Consider the following 23,078-nt stretch of genomic DNA (forward strand, 5'->3'; position numbering starts at 1 on the left):
ATCTTGACAGAAATTATTAGAAGCAGATGGCATGGGGTTGCATGGGGTTGCAGCAGGTATCCCATACCTGCCCTACTGTGGAACGTAGTTTAGGGGATTAATATCTGCCCTGCTCCAGGTTAACTAAGGGTATATTAAAATATAACACGTGTCTGAGTCTTGATTGATTGCTAGCAGGTTAGAAAATACTGTCGTAATAATAATTATAGGCCTAATAATAAACATCATTAGGCTATACTGGTAACTTAACCACAACATAGGATCCCACATTGGTATCTTCTGTTAAGTTTTATGCAGTTGGACACTTTTGGGGAAAGTACCTTTTGTTCTTGTATTTAAGTGTAGGGCCCAAAATGGCAGAAGAACAACTGCTTTCTCCTGTGAGGTGAAGAGCGGGAACCACTTTCCAGTCCAGGACCATCTCCATTCACATCTGTGAAACACGTGACCTCTCCCAACCCTACATTTTCTGTCCAGGATGCCCTCTTTCCTAGCCATTGAGGAATTCCTTGTTTTTCCTCTCAGGGAAAGACACACACAAGCAGTATGACTTTCTCTCTTGGCTTCCACACTTTTATAAGGAAGTCCCTGTAACAATGAAGTAATCATTTACACTTATTATTATTGTTGTTGTTATTATTATTAATTTTTTATTTTTTTGGTTTTTTGAGACAGGGTTTCTCTGTGTAGCCTTGGCTGTCCTGGACTTGTAGACCAGACTGGCCCCGAATTCACAGAGTCTACCTGTCTCTGCCTCCCAAGTGCTGGGATTAAAGGTGTGCGCCACCATGCCCGGCCATTTACATTGACTAAAACATCCTTGTCAATTCCACTGAACTGGGGCTCCTGGGAGCTGAGAGCTTATATATTACCTCTGCACTTATCATTAGTCAACTTAAAACTTCCATAATTTTGAAGGCTTACTTAATCGAGGGGGAAATAGACTAGAGAAAAGGGTAAATGAGCTGCCAGAACGTTGGTTATAAACGTTGCTTTGATTATGTAATGTTTTGTGTTTAAAACAAATGATGCTTTACTAAATTAATAAACCGATTGCTTTTTGTTCTTACTGTAACAGGGTGTAGTCCTTTTCCAGTACTTGAGACTACTTTATGTATTAAAGACCCTCAAAATGCGATGCGTCATCTAATAAATAAATGACCCTTAGTTCAAGAACCCCCAAGCAACACTCGGCAGTAAATCATACCATTCTTGCATTGTTATAACTTGGTAAGTGAGAGAGAGAGAGAGAGAGAGAGAGAGAGAGAGAGAGAGAGAGAGAGAGGGAGGGAGAGAGAGAGGGAGAGAAAGAGAGATTAATGATGATTAGATTTGAATTCTACTTTACTTTATTACTTTTTTATTTCTTTTTTACATTTGCTTTAGGAGATTTAATAGTAATAGGACAGACATTTTAGTGTAGTGTAACTGTAATTGATAGGAAATAGAAGGGGACACTGCCCATTATCACTGAGATCTTTGTGTCCTGTCTGTAGGTAATCAACAGGGATTTTATTATCTTCTTGGTTAAGGTGAGTCAAGTATTTCATATTTCACTTTGATCAGCAGTGCCATGCCTGCGGTATTTCACTGCAAAAAAAAAATTAATATTGTCCACCACTGAATTAAAATGGCAGAAGAGAAAATTACACAATTAAAAGAGGTTGAAAAATGTCTAGCATGCTCTCATTATGGTCAGTAATACCAGCCTTCAAATGAACTGAAGTTCAAAATGAGTTTGAGCAGGAGAAAAGCAAAGCAAAACAGGGGGGTTCCTGTCTTTCAGCCACTTAATTAAAGTAAGACCCTGTAGTTAACAGCTGCTCTTTGTCTTGTTCCCAGAAAAGAGAATGAAAAGTAATGATATAGTCGCTGACCCACGGATTGCTTCTGGAGAGTGTACATTTCCATCCATTGCTACTGACTCCCCAGGGTCAAGCACTGGGAAGTGTCCTGAGGGTTATGTTTGGACTCAGGAGTAGAAGGCAGGGTGCTTGGTGACTGTGTGGCTGTGGGGATGGCATCTCACATATATGTAGATTCTGACTCTAACGGTAGTTATTAAAGGCTGAGTCAGAATCCAGTTTTCAGGAGCACAGGGGTTCTAATGGGATGAAATACTACATCATAAGATGATATCCACAACCATCCTACTTATGGATTACAGCTTTCTTACACAAATGAGGGCAGCGAGATTAGGAGGTTAAACGGCTTGACTGACAGCCAGTTATTAATCAGCAAAGCTGAGGTTTCAACCCAAATGGATTGACTCAGAAAGCATGATCTTTTACTTGGCTGAGAGGTCATTGTTGTCTGTTTGTCACAGGGTTTTGCTGAACAGCCCAGGATGGGCCTCATACTCACGTTCTCCCTCCCTTAGTGTCTGGAGTAGATTACAGGCATATGCCTGGATTCATAAAGGCACTATTTTAATTCCAGTTACCAGGAAAATTCCATGGGTATATTAGGGCATTTCCCAGCTTGGAAGCCTAGGTTATTTTACTTAGGATAATGCCCTTAGGGTTCATCACTGTGTACCACATGCCATATTTTCCTCCTTTGTCAGGCTGAGTAAACTGGTGTGTCCCTATAATCCCATCACTCGGGAAGCAAGTGTCAGGCTGCCCTTGCCTACAGAGCAAGTTCCAGACCAGCCAGTAGCAAATAGTAAGGCTCTGTCTTAAATGCAACAACAAACAAACACAAGCCAAAGTAAGAAGAGGAGGAGGAGGAGGGGGGCGGGGAGGCTGGGCGGTGGTAGTGCATGCCTTTAGTCCCAGCACTTGGAAGGCAGAAGCAGGTGGATCTCTGAGTTCTGAGTTGAGGCCAGTCTGTCTTACAGAGCAATTTTCAGTGCAACTAAGGCTACACAAAGAAACCTTGTCTCTAAAAATGAAAAGAAAAAGAAGAAGAAGAAGAAGAAGAAGGCAGAAGAAAATGGCTAACAGTTTCCCATTGTCTGACACACTACATTTTATATATCTCGCTGTTGGACATAAGACTTGCTTCCTCGTTTAGCTACTGTGAGTAATGCTTCAGTGAACAAGGGTGCTTAACCATTTTTTAAAGCGACTGCTTTCATTTATTCAGTAGAGATTTTTAGTTTTCCCAGGCATGGTGACACATGCTGTTAATCCCAAGAATACTGTCTCGGGACTTCAGAGATATGCAGTTCTGGTTGCAGGCCCCATCTTTATACCCTTGAGTTACAAAAAACATGGAGAAAAGCCACCTTAAATCATCATTAGAGAGGCAGAGGCAGGCAGATCTCTCTGAGCTCAAAGCCAGCTTGGGCTACGTAGAGTTTCCCAGGACAGTTAGAGCTACATATTTCAACCCTGTTTCAAACGAATCAAACCAAACAAACCAAGGCAACCAAACAAACTAACCAAACAACAACAAAAGAAAACCACAGAGGATAAGTGGCCTGCCAAAGATGACCTCATGCCCCTCCTGCATTATTCCTTTGCCTTCTTAATTGTTTTGGTGCTGGCCATGATTTTAGCATATGGGAAGCCCATGTTCTAGCACTTAGCCACACACCTAGGCCCCCTTTGCCTTTTTAAAGTTGATTACGGTGATGGTGGTGGTGGTGGTGGTGGTGGTAGTGATGATAGTGGTGATGATGGTGATGGTGATGATAGTGATAGATTTTTGAGACCTAGTCTATATAGCTCTGGCTGTCCTGGAGCTCACTATGTAGACTAGGCTGGCCTGGAACTCATAGAGATTCACTTGCCTCTGATGAGACTGATGGACAAAGCTTGCCTGATTCTGGAACTGAGAACAAAGCCAGTTTTAGTTCTGTGATCTAGATTCCTGTAATTTTTGTCCCGTGCCAATATTCTTCTCACTACATTCTTATTTTTGAAAAAGGCATACGAGCAACAATAAAGTATTGTTAACATGTTAAAAATAAATAAAAACCATCCAACCAATCACACAAAGGAATATTGTTAGCTTGTGATACAGAAAATTTTGGAGTGTGTTTAACTTTGACAGAGCCTTTCTCTGTCCTTGGTAAACTTAGTTTGAGTGGGAAGGTCCCAGAAGACTCTAATGGTCAATGTAGCTGAGAGCCGGTGGCTTCCAGGTAGTTGTCTCTTGGATCAAGGAATGCAGTTCAAGAGCACTGAGGGAGAGTTTAAGTGAGAAGTTTATATTGATGCTTTAGGTTGAAGTGAAGACAGTGCAGAAAGACCTCCTTGGGCTGGGAGGGGGAGCGGCATTGAGCTGCCAGCATGGGGGTGGGGGAGTGGGGGGTTGGGGGTTGGGGGAGGTGGGGGTGGAGTGGGGGGTGGGGTGGAGGGGGGAGCTTTATTAAGGATTTGTGGTGGAAACTTCCCTGCCTCCTCTCAGTTCTAGCCCCACCTTCGGGTATGGCTTCCAGGCAAGGGAAAGAGGTGATGAGAAACCAACAACCAGAACTCTTTTCTAGCATTCCAGGAAAGACATTCCTAGAACTTGCTGCTTTGGGGTCCCTGATTTACCGGAGTAGTTTCTAGCTCCTGTCCTCATCACATATAGTAAATTTTATTATCTTTTATGTATGACTTTACACACATATATGTATATATATATATTTAAAATATTTTAATTTGTTATTTTGTGTGCATCTTGTGTTTGTGTGTGTTGTGAGAGCCAAAATCATGTTTTAAGTTTTAATTATTGTGCCTAAGAGTCACATAAAACAAAAATGCCTCTAACCTGTAAGCTCCTAGTCCAAGAACAGATACCCCTGTGATGCTGGGGCTGTTGTTTTTATATGATTCACAAGCCATCCTCTCATTTCCCTAAACAAGTGTGGTTGATCCAACTGCACCAGATGTACTTGACCACACTTACGAGGGAAGTATGTAGGCAGGAAGTACCTCAGGATGTCCTTGCCCCTTATTGGACAAAGGCAGGAAGTATGTAGATCCTATGAGTTTGCCTTTAGAAGTACCTGGCCAACTTAGCTCATTGTTATTTTCTGGAAATCCTAGGTATGGCCCTGGCCAGTGTCCATCTTCCTAGGCAGCAGTTAATAAAAACTTACTTCAGGTCTGGTTCAAAATTGTGGCAATGGCTTCATTCTTTTTTTTTTTTTTTTTTTTTTTTTTTGTTTTGTTTTGTTTTTTGAGACAGGGTTTCTCTGTGTAGCCTTGGCTATCCTGGACTCGCTTTGTAGACCAGGCTGGCCTCGAACTCACAGCGATCCGCCTGTCTGTGCCTTTGCCTCCCAAGTGCTCCCAAGTGCTGGGATTAAAGGTGTGCACCACCACGCCTGGCTTCATTCTTGTCTATGCTCCACAGTGCCACCATTCAAGTTCTTGGGTTAAATTCAGGTCAGCAGGTTTGGTGACTGGCACTTTTAACCAACTGAGCCATTTTACTGGCTTGTACTCATTTTCCTTACAAAAGTACTGATAGAAATTGCCCAATACACAACATCTTTCAGGCTGTTATCAGATGTAGGGTCTCAGGCTCTGCCTCCTCCATTGCCAGCTTTGCCTACTCAATATACCAATTAAAAGAGCCAAATCAACAGTGAAAGGCAGAAAGATTTACTCAATGTGGCAACTTTCAGAAGAGGAGCAAAGAGATCCAGTCTGCTCTCCGAGTGTATCTTTGGTGTCTTGGCAGGAGGTTTTTTTTTGTTTTTGTTTTGTTTGGTTGGTTTTGGTTTTTCGAGATAGGGTTTCTCTGTAGCTCTGGTTGTCCTGGACTTGCTTTGTAGTCCAGGCTGGCTTGGAACTCAATTGGCACACAGGAAATGAAGGAAAAAAGGGAAGTGGGTCACTGCCCCCAAGAAAAAGATCATTTTTCCAGGCCACACAGATTTGGGGACCTTTGAGTAAACAAAAGTTTTACCAAATGGGGAAGATTAAAACTATTTGCATAAAGGTCTTAACAAGATGGGAGAAATAAAAAGATTTTTTGTTTTGTTTTGTTTTTGTTTTTCGAGACAGGGTTTCTCTGTGTAGTCTTGGCTGTCCTAGACTCGCTTTGTAGTCCAGGCTGGCCTCGAACTCACAGCGATCTGCCTGCCTCTGCCTCCCACCCGAGTGCTGGGATTAAAGGATTGCGCGCCACCATGCCCGGCAATAAAAAAGATTTTTATCATTGTCCTAAATAAAGTTTTATAGTAAGTGATTAACGACTCATATTTGACATTTGTTAGAAAGGGAAAGTTTACATTGAAGGCAAAAGATAGACATAACCAGGGTGTGGTCATGCTTACCAGTGTCTGGTTTCCATTCTGTCTTGCAAAGGCTACAAGGCCAGCCTGTAAATGTCTTCTGGGGACAAGTTCCTCCTCTGGCTGTCCCCACCTCTCTGGCCTTTTTTTTTCTCCCTAGAGGAGTTTCCTGGGAGAACTATAATTTTTTGGGGGGTCCTTTGCCTGATAGCCAAAGGAAAGGACTCTGTGGGGACCAGGAATGGGGTGGGGTTGGGGTGGGGTTGGGGTGGGGGTGGGGTGGGGGTGGGGGGGGTGGGGTGGGGGTGGGGTGGGGCATGAGTGGCGACAACAGAGCCCACACAGGAATCAGACTCCAGAGACCTGACTCAAGGTGCAGCTCTAACTTTGTTGTGCAGTGTACAAGCTGGTGGCACTCAGAGGAAGGATAGCAGGCTACCAAGAAGAGACTTGATACCCTATGAGCATATACAGGGGGAGGAGGTCCCCCTAATTCACAGTCATAGGGGAGGGGAGTAAGGGGAAAATGGGAGGGAGGGAGGAATGGGAGGATACAAGGGATGGGATAATAACTGAGATGTGATATGAATAAATTAATAAAATATATTAATTAAAAAAAAAGAGCCTTTAAACAATTGAAAGCCCAGACCATCCCATGCTAGCCTCCAGTACCAATAGCAATCAATCAGGTTGGTGTGGCTATAAGGAAATGTGTGTTTGTGGTGGTGGTGGGGGGCAAGGTCACCTCAAGAGGCTTCCATAAAGAAGGGGGAAGCGGTCACCACCTCTAGCCTTGGATCTGTTTTGAGGCTTTACTAGTGTGCTAGGAGTCCCTAGTAGCTCAACGCTGTGTGCAGCGGAACCAGGATCTTTCGAGGAGCCTTAGGAGCCACCTAAGGCCCAAGTGACACCTCACTTGCCTCTATGGGCCTTCAGAAGGTTTATCTCGACACTCACAGAAGGACTCACAGCAGGCTCAGAGTTGTAAAGGGGTCCTGAAGGCTTTTGTGACAACTGATAAGTAGCTGGAGCAGAAACCGCCTGTGGAAGTGAACAGCTGGGAGTGTGTGATAAGGAGTAGAGCTGTGGACTTGGAAGTGAAGAGGGCTGGTTTCACCTTCTGTTCACCCTACAACTTCCTAAGAGCGCTTCAGCCAGTCTATGAACGGATACACTCTTTTTGGGGGGTGGGGTGGAGGGTTTCCAGATAGGGTTTCCTTATGTATCTTTGCCTGTCCTGGACTCCCTTTGTAGACCAGGTTGGCCTCAAACTCACGATGATCTACGTGCCTCTGCCTCTTTAGCTGGGATGAAAGGCGTGCACCAGCTCCTTGGAATGAATACATTCTACGGAGACATTTGTGCTCATCTCTTTGGCGATCAAACTGTTGAAATCAGAGTCTTTCCAGGAATATCCTGCAGGGAGCTCAAATGGTAGAAGCTTTGGGGACTAGGGTGGGGGTGAGGGGTGGGGTGGGGGTGGTCTCCAGAGGAGGAATTTGCCTCCTAGAGAAAGATTAAGAACTTTTCAGATGACCTTGCAAGAGATACCTAGAGCTGAGACCTTGAGATAGGGGACTACACCTTGACCTGACTGCTTAGTTATGCTTCCTATTTCCTGCTTCCTATTTGAACCCTACCCTTGTGTCCAACTGGGAAGACAGACATTGTGTGTGTGTGTGTCTCAGTCTCACCAGACCTCTTTGTTTCTCTTCCCTATGTAGCCAAACACATTAAATAAATCTCTGCTTTTGCTTTTCATTACTAGTTCAGCCTTTTAAATCTGGCTTTTGGAGGACGGGTGGCCACAGGTGGCTTTGAGCTGAAAATTGGTTGACTTAATTGAGAAGCTTTAATGTTCCAAGCTCCCTTAGGTTGGAAAACAAGATTTGGACTATATTTACTTAAAGCGTCTCTTTAATCTCCAGGGGTGCTGGTGGGGGCAGGGGTGGGGTGTTTGTTAATTGTTAGTAGTTTTTACTAGACGGTTTAGAGGTGAGTGTTCTTTCCCTCCTCTTCAAATGGAATTAGCGACTTTACTGGTGTTGAGCAATGGTAAACGCAGGTCAAAGCATGCCTCCTGATTCTTTCCCAGTCAGCACAGGCTAGCCAAGGTTGAAGAGTGACGTGGCTAACATTTTCAAATACAGTTTTTTTCCTTAGCCATGGACATCTATTTGGTTCAAAATAATGTAAGACAAAGATTAAAGGCTTAAGAGGAAATGGAAAACAAAAAACCCCATGCATTTCGGGTTGCACTTTACAAAAAAAATTCTTTTACATCTTATAATTTGTGCATTCTGGGAGGTGGTAGTGTACACCTTTAATCCCAGCACTACGGAGGCAGGGGCAGGCGGATCCCAGCCAACCTGGTCTACAGAGCCTGTTCTAGGACAGCCAAGGCTCTGTCTTGCCACCCCTGCCCCAAACCAAAACCCAAACAAAGCTGTGCACCCTGATTCCATTATAACTTTTTGTGGGTGATTGAAGAGTTCCTGGAGTGCTGCTAGATAAAATGGTGAGGGGCAGGGGGTGGTCTAAAGCTGGGCGTGGTAGCACATTCCTTTAATCCAGCACTCAGCAGGCAGAGGAGCAGCTAGGCCTGTAACAGAAACTGTCTTGGAAAAACAACAAGAACACCACCACAAAACCCAAGGGTGGGGGAGGGCTGGTTCTGTAAATGCTCGGAGTACATTTGAATTCCGTATTTAACCAATCATTAAAAACAAAACAAATCAAAAAACAAAACTACGGCATGCCTCTGATACTGCATACTTTAATACACTGCAAAATGGAACTCAGGTGGAACTGGGTATCCTGTTTATTTGCTGAGCTTGCTGCCTCGCTTAGACACAAGACGCCGTTTGTCTTAGGGCAACAGGTATGTATGTATTCAAACAGGTTTTTAGAGAAAACCAAAGAAAGTCTCCTTCCTCAGTGCAACAATAAAGAAAGAATAAGAAATCTAATGAGCGTTTTTTAACCTATCTATCTAGTTATTTCTTTGAGAAACAAAGCCAGTCTAGTTTCAGATATGTAGTCCCGTGCTTGGAAATCAGGTAGTACAGCTTGGGTCGCCAGCCTGCCCACTGGGTTACTCAGTAAACTGACTCCGCCCAGCTGTGGCTCCGCGGTTTGGGCGGCAGGCAAGCCGGAAGTCGGTCGGGCTGCCTCTGCTGCTCAAGGTAAGAGTCGCCTTCTGTTTAGTTTTCTGTGTCAAGAGTCTTGGCAAAGCTTATAAAATTCGAAGCTAGCTGGGCGGCAGCGGAGAGCGCAGGCACCTGCGTTGACAGGGGGCGGTCAGGAGGCTGGAAGAGGAGGGCTGCGCTCGCCAGCAGGTTTTCTTGATCTCCCTAACGATTTGGGTTCCTAATATGCCTCGTGACTTTGACTAAGGAGCCCTAATCCCAAGAAAAGGGTAGTTGCAGGGACAGACAAGGGTGGCAGCTGGGAAAGTATTGACTTTAGTTTGTGCTCTATAAGAGAGATTGAACAATGTCAACTTGCTTTTACGTTTAAACCTAGTGTCTTAATTGCCATGTGAAAGTTACTTTGTGGTGTGTGTGTCCCGCCGCTTTATTTATTTTTATTTTTATTTTTAAAAAATGTTTTGTCATGATGCCAAAGGTCAAAGGCAAAATTTCAACTAGCAAATGTGCTATCTGGAAGGTTTCCTGGAAGTTTTCTTTTCTTTCTTTTGTTTTTTTCAAGACAGAGTTTCAAGACAGCCTTGGCTGTCCTGGACTCACTTTGTAGACTAGGCTGGCCTCAAACTCACAGAGATCCTCCTACCTCTGCCTCCCAAGTTCTGGGATTAAAGGCCTGTGCCACCACCAGCCTGCTGGAAGTTTTCCTAACACAGCTAAACCATAAATTTTCAGTTCAGCTACATTCTTCCTCCCCTGAACTAAAAAGGGGGAAAAAGCAGAACGTTTCTATTATGCTTGGCTAATACAGCGGTGGGATTTCAACCTGTTGGTTTATTGGTAACAAAGCTAGAGTTGGTGGAGGGAGGTTTTGTTCAGCGGAGTTTTAGCAGCCATCTACCAGGCAAATGTATCCTTTTTGCTCCGCCTTCACTGTCATACCTCTCTGTTTAAATTTCAATTTATAAAAGCATTGTAGGCATGTCTTTTCATTTGCTACCCACAAGTCGCCAATTGTGGCAGGAGGATGTGATACAATTTTTTTTTTTTTTTGGCGATAAAAGTTCTTATTAGCTAATACCACATCTAAGAGAAGAGCACAGTTAGGCAAGATTCTAAGGAAAGAAGGCTGTTTTTACCCTATGTATTTTTTGTTTTTGTTTTTTGGTTTGTTTGTTTCGAGACAGGGTTTCTCTTGCAGTCCTGGCTGTCCTGGACTTGCTTTGTGGACCAGGCTGGCCTCGAACTCACAGCGATTCACCTGCCTCTGCCTCCCAAGTGCTGGGACTAAAGGCATGTGCCACCGCCGCCTGGCTTAACTCTATCTTTTTAAAAGGATTTTATTTATTTTATGTATATGAGTACTCTATATGCATGTACACCTGCAGGCCAGAAGAGGGCATTAGAGCATATAGATGGTTGTGAGCAATCATGTGGTTGCTGGGAATTGAACTCAGGACCTCTGGAAGAGCAGCCAGTGCTCTTAACTGCTGAGCCATCTCTCTAACCCCAAGAAGGCTGGTTTTTGTTGTTGTTTGTTTGTCTTGTTTTTCGAGACAGGGTTTCTCTGTGTAACTTTGGCTGGTCTGGACTCAATTTGTAGACCAGGCTGGCCTTGAACTCACAGCGATCCTTTTGCCTCTACCTCCCAAGTGCTGGGATTAAAGGTGTGCACCACCATGCCTGGCAAAAAAGGCTGTTTTAATTGGAGCCCTGACTAGGTCTCACTAGATTGCCCTGGCTGGCCTGGAACTCTCTGTAGATCAGGCTGGCCTCAAACTCACAGAGATCCACTTGCCTTTGCCTTCTGAATAGTATGATTAAAAGTGTGTGCCACCATGCCTGGTTAGATGTTTTATTTAATTTTTTTTTTTTTTAACAAATGTCTATGTATTACTGGCACTGCCTCTAAAGAATAAGAAGAGTAAATGAGAATGGGAATAAATAATTTGCTCTGGGTCAGTTCTGGGCCAGGGAGATGGTGCAGAACCTGGTGATCAGAGTTCAAGCCCCAGGATGCACATGATGATGTCTCCAAGCTGTCCTCTGACTTCTACATGCATGCTGAGGCATGCACTGCTCCTCCAGTAAAAAATAAAATGCATTTAAAAATTAAAGGACCATGGGCTGGAGAGATGCCTCAGTGGTTAAGAGCATTGACTGCTCTTCCAAAGGACCCAGGTTCAACTCCCAGCACCCACATGGCAGCTCACAACTGTCTGTAACTTGACACCCTCACACAGACATACATGCAGGCACAACACCAAAGCACATAAAATAAATAAATAAAAAAATTAAAGGGCCAACTGAAATACAGAAAAATCTAGGATTGTCCGTATAGTATGATGGGTTGTGTCATGGGAGATGGTGGTTGAGGGCAGTTAAATGGACATTAAAAAATGTAGATGTTTTAAAAACAGAAACAAAAGAGAAAAGTGACAAAGTGTTTGAAAATAGGAAACAAATTTAACTATTGTGTGATCAATTTAATGTATTTTTCTTTTTTCTTCCCTTTATTTTTTTTATTGTTTAAAAATAAAGAAAAAATTATTTTGAGATGTCTCTCTATGTAGCCCTGGGTGTCCTAAACTCACAGAGATCCGTCTGCCTCTGCCTCTCAAATGACAGGACTAAAGGTGTGCCTTCAATTTAATGTGTTTCTGAATAGTTATTATACAATTATAATGCATACGTTGTAGTTTTTGTTTCAAACTATAAGCTGCAGGGAATTTAGTAACGAATAGAATTATAATAAATGCTGCATGGGGCAGGGTGTGGTGTGCAAACCTTTAATCCCAGCACTCGGGAAGGTTAGGCAACTGACTAAGAAAGGGCTTTCTCCAGGGATGTGATCCTGAGTATCTACTTTTCTGTAGATAGGCCTACACTTGTGCAATAATAGGGATTGATGGGTTTAAAACTGCACATGAAATTGGAAGGTGTGTGTGTGTGTGAGAGAGAGAGAGAGAGAGAGAGAGAGAGAGAGAGAGAGAGAGAGGGAGAGAGGGAGAGAGGGAGAGAGAGAGAGAGAGAGAGAGAGAGAGAGAGAGAGAGAGAGATGCATGCCTTTAATCCCAGCACTTGGGAGGCAGAGGCAGGCGGATCCCTGAGTTCAAGGCCAGCCTGGTCTACAGAGGAAGTTCCAGGACAGCCCTGTCATGAAAAACAAAACAAAACAAACAAACAAACAAACAAAATGGGGACATTAGAGGAAGAACTGGAAGGAAGGAAATGGGATATAGATTTGACCAAAGGGTTATATGCATGTATGAAATTCTCAATAAACAAGTGGGGTTTTGGCCTACAGTTGCATTTCCCCCCCACCCCCACACCTGTTTATGGCCTTGACTGAGTTTACAACCTTCACTTCTGGCAGGTGGTCCCACTCTTAAAAGATTACTGAAACTGTCAGAGAACTTTTGTTTATGTGGGTTGTTGTGTCATGTGGGTATTTGTCACACTAGAAATTCAAACTGAAACTGGGTATGGTGGCTTACCTCTGTAATCTTAACACTTGGAAGGCAGAGGCAGAATGATTGGCTTGAGTTTGAGGCCAATCTGGACTACGTAGTAAGTTCTAGGCCATGTAGGCTACAGAGTGAGACACTGTCTAAAAACAGAAAAAGTCAAACTGAAGTTTAAAAAATTCAAATAACACCTTAGCATAAATAACATTTTAATGACAAATATGAACAGTACTTACCTAAAACAATAAAATAGCACTGTTTTAGATTTTTTTTGTTTTTTGTTTTTGTATTTTTGAGACACGGTTTCTCCGTGTAGCCTTGGCTGTCCTGGACTCGCTTTGTAAACCAGGCTGGTCTCGAACTCACATCGATCCTTTTGCCTCTACCTCCCGAGTGCTGGGATTAAAGGTGTGCACCACCATGCCTGGCTCAGCACTGTTTTAGATTTTGAAATGGGGAAAAAAAAAAAGACATACACACACACACACACACACGCACGCACACACACACACACACACGTTCACGTAGATGTTAGAATATGCATGTCTGTACATCTGTCTTAGAGTTTCTATTGCTTTGACAAAACACGATGACCAAATGCTAGTTGGGAAGGAAAGGATTTATTTGGCTTACACTTCCACAGCTCTGTTCATCATTGAAGGAATTCAGGGCAGGAACTCAAACAGAGCAGGAACCTGAAGGCAGGAGCTGATGCAGAGGCCTTGGAGAGGTGCTGCTTACTGGCTTGCTCAGCCTGCTTTCTTACAGAACCCAAGACTGTCAACTCAGGCATGGCCCCACCCACCATGGGCTGGGCCCTTCCCATCAGTCACTAATTGAGACAATGCCTTACAGCTGCATCTCATGGAGGCCTTTCTTCAACTGAGGCTCCTTCCTCTCTGATGACTCTAGCTTGTGTCAAGTTGACTCACAAGATTTCTCTGTGTAGCAGCTCTGGCTGTCCTGGACTCTCTTTTGTAGACCAGGCTGGCCTTGAGAGATCTGCTGCTCTGCCTCCCGAGTGCTGGGATTAAAGGCGTGCACTACCACGCCTGACCAAAGTCTCTATTTCTACCATCCGTCCGTCTGACCATCTGCCTGCCTGTCTATATCTGAGAAGAGGAATTAAAGGGAGAAAGTGCACTGTGCTTCCTATTGTGTTCTAAGGGTGACTACTGCCGGGCATAGTGGCACATGCCTTTAATCCAGGCACTGAGGAGGCAGAGGTAAATAGATTGATGTGAGTTCGAGACCAGCCTGGTTTACAAAGTGAGTCCAGGACCAAGACAGCAAAGACCACACAAAGAAACCCTATCTCCAATCCCCCCCCCCCAAAACCCCAAGTCTCCTTTTTAAGCAATATACAGTGTGGTATGCTATGTAGCAGTTTACAGTTTGCCTTGTTTTTATTACTCAATCTGGCATGAATTTGCTTCCCCTCTTTTTGATTTCGTTGTTGCCCAGGCTATTCTGGAACTCACTCTGTAGATCCACCTACCTCTTCCTCTCAAGTGCTGTGACTAAAGGCATGCACCGCTGCTGCCACCACCAGGCTCTTGCTTTTATTTAAATGTGTTTTAGGATTTTTGTGAGTTGAGTTAATCCTTGTGAAGCACTTAGTTAGTTGTTGTCTTCGTCTTTAAGAACTAGTTCATCCTTCTTTTTTTTTTTTTAGATTTATTTATGATTATGTATACAGTGCTCTGCCTGCATGTACATGTGCAGGCCAAGAAAGGGCATCAGATCACAGTGTAGATGGTTGTGAGCCACCATGTTTGGTTACTGGAAATTGAACTCAGGACTTTGAAAGAACAGTCAGTGCTCTTACCCTCTGAACCATCTCTCCAGATACACAACACACATACACACACACACATACATATATACATGCATATATATTTTCATATAAATACACATATTTAAAGAATTTTTTTTCTTTCTACCGCATTGGACCCTAAGATTGAGCTCAGGTCATCAGAGTTGGTGACATGAGCGTTTATCAGCTGAGTCATCTCACAGGTCATATATATGTATACATATATTTTTATATAGGTAGGAAATTGATAGCTGAGAAAATAAGAGGTCCCAGGTAGAAGGCAGAACATGAACTTGAAAAAAAAAAAGGGTGACCTTTATTTTAGATCTAGTGAGTTACATCATCAGTAAAGTATAGAGAAAAATATCCTGGGCACTTGAATTAGGCTAAAAAGTATGAAACATGACGTGGCTAAAAACTGCCACCCTTAGTTAGTCATTTCTGAGTAGGTGGTTAATGGGGAAAGGGAAGACAAATGAAAATTGTTCTTGAGAAAACTACCTGGCTGGGTGAAATAAGCTTAGGATGGAGAGAGAGTAGAGATGGGAGTGCGTCATTAACCTGGGACAAATGCCAAGGGCTTCAGAGGGAAGCAGCAGGCAGATGCAACAGAGGCAGGAAATGAAGGCCTGCACAAGGAAGATGGAAAGGGCCACAGGGGGTGGGGCAGGCGGGGGTGGGGGAGAGGGGAGTAAGGGTGGGGAGGTGTGGGAGTGGTGGTGGGGGTAGGGGTGGGTATGGGTGGGCTCTGCACAACATGCTAGAAGTCTGGGCTCAGATGAATCGATTTTACTACATTCTGAGAGTTTGAGGTTTCAAGTGCTGCCTGACTGGAAATATGTTGACAGGCCATAATCAGGCTAGGTCAACCAGGCAGCAGAATCAGACTGGAGGAAAAGGTATGCATTCAGCAAATTGAGTTTTATTGTCATTCAAAGGAACATTTGAGTCGGAAGATGGTAGTTGTGAGCTTGGAACAGGGGAAAGATTAAGAAGCATCCCAAAGAGCATCAGGTGATGAGCGGTGACCAATGGGTGAGAACTTAGGAAGACTAGGCCATGGTAGAAAGTCGCAGGGCTGGATGGGGGTGGATGGCTCAGTGGGTAAAGTACGTGCTGTGGAAGAATGAGTTTGGAGTTTGGGTTCTGGACATTGACGTAAGTGCGGGGTGGGTATGGTGGCCTTACTGTAATGCCAGGGTTTAGGAGGCACAGATGGGATCCCTGGAGCAAGCTAGCTAGGCTGACCAAATCCATGAGCTCTGGCTCAAGTGAAAGAGACTCTGCCTCACTATATAAGGGGGAGATTGATCAGGAAGACATACATCTGCACACACATACGGGGCTACAAACATTTGAACAACACGTATGCATGCATACACGCATGCACATATGCACACTCAGAGAGGAGGGGGCAGGGGTCATGGGGAGGGGGAGAGCAAGAGAAACAGAAACTCATGGGAATGGATATCTTCCGGTAAAAGGCAGATTTAATTTTTTTTTTTGTGTGTGTGTGTGTGTGTGTGTGTGTGTGTGTGTGTGGTGAGTTTCAAGACAAAATTCAGGTAGCAGAACCTGGCTCTAGGATTTCTGGTCTTCCCGCCTCTGTATCCCGAGTGCTGGGATTACAGGTGTCACCACCATGCCCGGTTCTGTGCAGTGATGTGGACGGAGCCCCAGGGCTTCCTACATGGTAGGCAAGCATTGTATCAATTACGTGTGTAGCCTCTAACACGTTTACAATGACTATTTGTGACATTTGACCTTTGTTCTAGTTAGATTGTCCTCCACTCATCCCCTAAAGTTCATTTTTACTATTTTCTTTCTTCCGGTAATTCTTTTGTGGTTCTTATTCAAACCCCACTCAACTGAATCCCCTTTCCTTCACTTGCCTGTTTATCTAAGGATTTGACCTCAGAAAGCAGGCCAGACCATTTTCTTACCACTCATTTTTTTATGACTCTAGTGTCTTAATCAGTGCCTTACTGTAGGTATTCGGGACAGTCATGTCCCCTACAGCCTACTGGGCTAGTATGAAGAAGGAGTACGGCTGGGAGCAGTGGCGCATGCCTTTAATCCCAGCACTCGGGAGGCACAGGCAGGCAGATCTCTGTGAGTTCAAGGCCAGCCTGGTCTACAAAGTGAGTCTAGGACAGCCAAGGCTACACAAAAAAAAACCCTGTCTTGAAAAGCCAAATAAATAAATAAATAAGTAAGTAAGTAAATAAATAATAAATAATAAATAATAAATAATAAAAAGAATGAGTACTAAGACCTGGCTGGCGCCGGGCGTGGTGGCGCAGGCCTTTAATCCCAGCACTCAGGAGGCAGAGGCTGGTGGATCGCTGTGAGTTCAAGGCCAGCCTGGTCTACAAAGTGAGTTCAGGGCAGCCAAGGCTACACAGAGAGACCCTGTCTCGGAAAACCAACCGTCCCCCCCCCCCCAAAAAAAAAAGACCTGGCTGGCTTTAAACCCAGGGATATCTACCTGCCTCCATCTCCAAAGTGCTGGGATTAAAGGTATGCATTACCATACTCTAGTCCCTTAGAAATTCTTAATATTTCTATTATTTTTCTTAGACCTCTTAAGTATTTATAATGAATCCAGTTTGTTCCTTTGTCATTTTAGACAATGTTTTTTTTGTTTGTTTGTTTTGTTTTTTTGAGACGGTTTCTACATAGCCTTGGCTATTCTGAAATTCACTACTCACTATGTGGACCAGGCTGACTTTGAGTTCACAGGGACCCACCTGCCTCTGCCTTCTGAGTGCATGTGTCACCACGTTCACCAGTGTTTTATTTTATTTACTTATTTATTTTTAAAATTTTTACAACAACTTTAGTTTTTTAAAGATTTATTTATTTGTTATTATGTATACAGTGCTCTGCCTGTGTGTATACCCGTAGGCCAGAAGAAGTCATCAGATCGCATTATAGATGATTGTGAGCCACCATGCGGTTGCTGGTAAATGAACTCAGGACCTCTCGAAGCGCAGCCAGTGCTCTTAACCACTGAGCCATCTCTCCAGCTCCACCAGTGGTTTATTTTAACAGCTCTCTGAAGTTCATGTGCATCAGTAAAAAGCCTTTGTATATGTCTTATAAGGATTACAGTCCATGCATGCACAACGCTGAAGGTGATGGCGTGGGTAGAACAGACGTCTGGCAAATATCTACTCCAGGAAATTATAGATTAGTGGGTTTTGCTTTTATTTCATCTACTAGTTTCACACTATTTTACAACACTACTTTTTGTTAAGAGAAGAAGATGGTTGTGTAGGGCATATAGAATCTTCCAGACAAAAGCCTTATAGATATAATGAGATATTTGTTTCTAATCATTAATCCAGATCAGGAAGGGATATGGGAAAACCACTTGCTGATGACCAAGTGAGCAGAGAAAAAAAGAAAGATCAGACTGTGTCGTGCTAGCACCCTGCAATTTTCTCAGCTTTCATCTTTATCTTGCATTTACACTTACGGTTTTCAAAAATCTTCTCAACTGTCTTAAATGATTAGGTCTGACAGACCTCAGATTGGTATTCATTGGGCCATTTACAGCCTTGAGTCATCACTCCAATTGTTAATTTAATTTAAATTTTAAAGAAGATTTATTTATTTTTATATAGAAGTACTCTATTCCATGTGTGCTTGCTTGCCAGAAGAGGGCGCCAGATCTCATTATAGATGGTTATGAGCTACCATGTGGTTGTTGGGAATTGAACTCAGGACCTTTGGATGAGCAGCCAGTACTCTTAACCACTGAACCATCTCTCCAGCACCCCTCCCCCCAACTGTTAATTTTAACAGGTCACTTTTTCCTCTTCCTGTTTCCTCCTGTGAAAATGAACTCTGGACCTTTTTTTTTTTTTTTTAAATTCAATCTGGTCAAGTGGAAATACTTGACCCAGTTTTTGGTTTCCCCATGATTTGAGATTCAGCTATCAAAGGCAATTTATTCCTTGGTGTAGACGTTTTCTGGGAAAGAAAAGTTACAAGAATGAAAAGGAGACAGAGTTTCTGAAATATTTGAGAAGGTTTAAGCAGAAGATTGGTGAAATCCCAGCTGTTAACCACTGCAGAGTGTGGTAGACATTAGCTCTCATTCCTGATATAGGAGTTAAGAGCGATGACACAAGATGGCAAGTGTGACTATCTACATCAAAAGATTCATTTTTATCTTTTATTATGTGTATGTTCCTGTGTCTGTGCACTTGAGTGTAGGTGCTGGCAGAAGCCAGAGGCATCAGATCCCCCTGGAACTGAAGTTAGAGGCGGGTGTGAGCTGCCTGATTCAGGTTCTGGGAATTGAACTCGGGTCCTCTGCAAGAGCAGCATGAACTCTTAACCACTGAGCTTTTCTCTTGCTTCTTCTTCTTCTTGTTCTTGTTTTTGTTGTGTTTGTTTTTAAGACAAGGTTTCCCTGTGTTGTCATGGCTGCCCTGGAACTCCTTCTGTAGACCAGGCTGGCCTTGAACTCAAAGACCCACCTGCCTCCGCTGAGATCAAAATTCTGGGATTAAAGGCGTGCACCACCACTGCGGGGCTTATTCTTTTTTTTTTTTTTTTTTTTTAAGACAGAGTTTCTCTGTGTAGCCCTGAGATCTGTTTGCCTCTGTCTATTTTAACCCTGTGATGGGATTAAACACCTGCTCTACCACTGCTTTACTCTCTGCAGCCTCTTTTGCCCCGAAGCACTGAACTACTTGTTTCTGTATGTCTGTTCTGCCTAGAGCTTTAGTTCTATAAGAAATCTCTATATTGTCCCTCAGATTCATATATCAACACATTTCTAATTAAGTCAGACTATTGTCTTAGGGTTTCTATTGTTGCAATAAATACCATGGCCAGAAGTAACTGGGGGAGAAAAGGGATTATTTCAGTTTAGTTCCACATCCCAGTCCAGGTAAGCATCTGTCCACCGGAACTGAGGCAGAGGCCATGGATGGAGGGTTGCCGCTTACTGGCTTGTTCCTCAAGGCTTGCTTTCTTACAGCACACAGGACCACAAGCCCAGAGGTGGCTCCACCCACAGAGGGCTACATTCTCCCACATCAACCATGAAATAAGTAAATGTACCACAGGCGTATGGACAGGCCAATCTTACGGAGGCATTTGAATTGGGTGTCCCTCTTCCCAAATGACTCGGGCTTGTGTCAAGTTGACGTAAAACTAGCCAGCACAGCTGTTTAGATGTCGTCAATTGCTGCAGTGAGCTCCCCGCTCACACTGTTCCTTGTGAACTCTAGCTTTTTGCTGGGCACGTTTACTAGCAGCATTTGGTTTCCTCATTAAAATATAGCTGCTTATCTATCTTATCTATCTACTATCTATCTATCTATCTATCTATTTTATCATCTATTGTGTGCACTTGGATGTGCCACTGCATGCTTGTGGTATCCAGAAGACAACCCATGGGTCCTGGCCATTAGACTTGCTGGCAGTTGCCTTTGCCTCCTGAGCATCTCTGCCCAAACTTCTTCATCCCTATAGGATAATAATTAATGTCTTTGCCGTGAGAATTATGCCAAATATATCATCTCACTGCCAGATTTCTCATCAAATGATTGTTCCCTTTCCTCTTTCTCTGTGTACCTATACTTTCCTCTGTAGGTAAGACTGTCACCTTCTCTTTGTCTTTGTCACACTGGGTTTCACACCCGGGGACAAGAGGGTGAGATATCTATTTAACAGACCAAAGTGCCTGGGCTTCCTCTTCCTGCGAGGCTCTTCACTACGTAATCCAGACATCTTGATTCTGTGTCTCCTCTCTCTCCTCTCTCTCTGAGCCCATGCATTCTCTCTCTGTCCCTCATCTCTTAGCTTTTTTTGTCTTCTTCTGCATAGTGAGTTCCTTGGCCCCAGTCCTTGGGACTGGTAAACCCACCAAAGAACTCAGTGATAACATTAACCTGTTCCAGGTGTGCTAGACAGTCCAGAGGTTTCTACGTGTGACCTGGAGGAGAGTCTTCTCTCCAGCAGTCACAGAGCTTGTGGAAAATCAGCCCAAAACTCACAGTATAAGCTTTGTTGAATTACAGTAAAAATTCAAGTTCCAGCCTCAGGGTGTCAGTGGTTAAAGTAAAGGTATTATTTGGTAAAGAATGGGATCTTGTAACTTAGTGTGGGGACGTGTGGGAGGTCTCTATTGGAGCTGAGAACTTTGAACCCTCAGATTCTCAAGGGTTTATCTCACCTGAGGAAGTAGTACCCTAAGCTCCACCCCTTGGAATATTGCCCTTTACCCCTTTTACTGAGGAAATTAGTCTGTCATTCTCTGCTAAGCCAGCAGTGACTTTCTCTGAAGGAGATGCCAGGCAAGACTATACTGATGTCCCTGAGGAAGGAGGGCCCACCAGTAGTTACCTTTAGACCTTTATGCAGACTTAAGGCAGAGCAGGCTCCTAGAGGGGAGACAGAAGGTTTAGTCCATGAGGAGGGGCGCTACACTGCTAAAGACCTTAATGAGTTTTCTAATTTATTCAGTCAGAAGTCTGGGCAATATGCGTGGGAATGGATGTAAGGGTGTGAGATAGTGGTAGAAGGAATGTAAAACTAGATCAGGCTGAGTTTACAGGCTAGGTTTAACAAGGAAGCTCTCACTGTTTAAAAAAAAAAAAAGAAAGATGTCAAAAGTGTGTTCGAATGGTTGGCTGAAGCATTTGTCTAAAGCTGGCTTACTGAAAAGGAGCTGGTGATGCCTGGTATCTCTTCACTTAGTGTTGATGGAATTTTTAAGGCTGCAGTGCTACAGAGGGTGCACTGTAAATCTAACTCTCCACAGTGGGAAGGCCCAGAAGACACGCCCTTCACTAACCCTGTAAGACACAGAATGGTGAGAGGGGCACCAGCACATTTGAAGAGTTTTCCTTGTGCTGGACCTTAGGGCTGGGGCTGCTGCTCAGTTTGATGAAGTAAATGCAGTGAGTTTAATTGGGCAAGGTGATCGTAGTTACTGTAAGGGGCAGCACAGACAGAACAATGTTCATAGTGGCTGAATACATAATGGTCAGTGCAGGCAAATGGAGTTCTACAGTGGCACAACTCTGTAAAGTACAAAGGTCCATCCTGTTGTATGGACCGCTGATCCTGGCCCAGCAGTCATGGGGTTTCCAGGCATGATCTAGATAAACCTCAGAGGTTAAGAGCACTGGCTGCTCTTCCAGAGGTCCTGAGTTCAATTCCCAGCAACCACATGGTGGCTCATAACCATCTATAATGTGATTTGATGCCCTCTTCTGACCTGCAGGTGTACATGTAGGCAGAGCACTGTATTAAAAATAAACAGAAAAATTCTCAAACAGGTAGAAGAAAGGCGACATTGAATCATGGCAAAAGGCAATTTTGGCCAGTGAATCAATTTTCCAGACTTGAGCTGATATGCAGACCCAGATCCCCTTGAATGCAGGCATAGCCAGGTTCCTCCCCTGAGGAAGGACCTTGATAAAACACCTAAAAGTTTTACTGTTAGCCTTTCTCGAGTGTCTCCCCTGAGAGACCTAAGGCCATTTACAGGGGTAACTGCACACTGGGGGAGAGGAAACAATGAGATTTTTTTGGGTCTACTGGGTACTGGTTCCAAATTGACGCTGATTCCGGGAGATCTCAAGAGACATTGTATCTCTCCAGTTAATGTATGGGCTTATGGAGGGCCAGGTGATTAATGGAGTTTTGGCTGAAGTCCAGTGGGTCTCTGAACTCAGCCTGCGGTTATTTCCCTAGTCCCAGAATACATAATTGGGATAGGTATACTTACAAGTTGGCAGAATTCTCACATTGGCTCCATGACCTGCGTAATGGGGGCTATTATGGTTGGAAAGGCTAAATGGAAGCTTTTAGGGTTGTCTCTGCCAGGGAAAAGAGTGAATCAAAACCAACATCACGGCATTGGAGGAACTGCTGAAATTAGTCCCACCATAAAGAACTTGAAAGATGCAGGGGTGGGAGGGTCCCACCACATCCCCCTGGAGGATGACAGTTGGCCATTGAAAACTCACTCACTGAGGTAGTAGCTCTGCTTGCAGCTGCTGTGCCAGATGTAGTGGCCTTGTGTGAGCAAATAACACATCTCCTCATACACAGTGTACAGCTATTGTTCTAGCTAACGCATTTTTCTCATACCTGTTTATAAGGACCACCGGAAGCAATTTTCTTTCAGTTGCCAAGGTCAGCAGTGTACTTTTACAGTTTTTACCTCCAGGATATATTAACCCTCCTGCTCTGTGTCATAACGTAGAAGAGATCTTGTTTTTGTTTGTTTGTTTGTTTGTTTGTTTTGTCTCTTCCACAGAATATCCCATTTTGTGCACTGTATTGACAGCATACTGATTGAACTCATTGGTAGCACATATGCATATCAGAGGACAGGAAATAAAATAAATCTAACAAAAATTTAAGGGCCTTCTGCCTCAGTGAAAGTCTTGGGAGCTCAGTGGTGTGAGGCATGCACAGCTATTCCTTCTAAGGTG

General features: G+C 43.7%; 1 protein-coding gene across 2 annotated transcripts in view; it reads left to right on the forward strand.

The window, feature by feature from the left end:
* Positions 1-9,301: 9,301 nt before the first annotated feature.
* The window catches only part of FRRS1 (ferric chelate reductase 1), a 50,861-nt gene continuing 37,084 nt past the window's right edge, over positions 9,302-23,078 (forward strand). The window contains exon 1 of one of the 2 annotated variants that reach the window (XM_084755894.1): positions 9,302-9,366. The gene's annotated coding sequence lies outside the window, so the exon portion shown is untranslated. Of the gene's footprint in view, positions 9,367-9,394; positions 9,520-23,078 lie in introns of those variants that run through there. The other variant, XM_084755895.1, reaches the window with a different exon arrangement.

The sequence above is a fragment of the Acomys minous genome (assembly GCF_964271855.1).
Source record: "Acomys minous genome assembly, chromosome: 14".
Lineage (NCBI taxonomy): Eukaryota > Metazoa > Chordata > Mammalia > Rodentia > Muridae > Acomys > Acomys minous.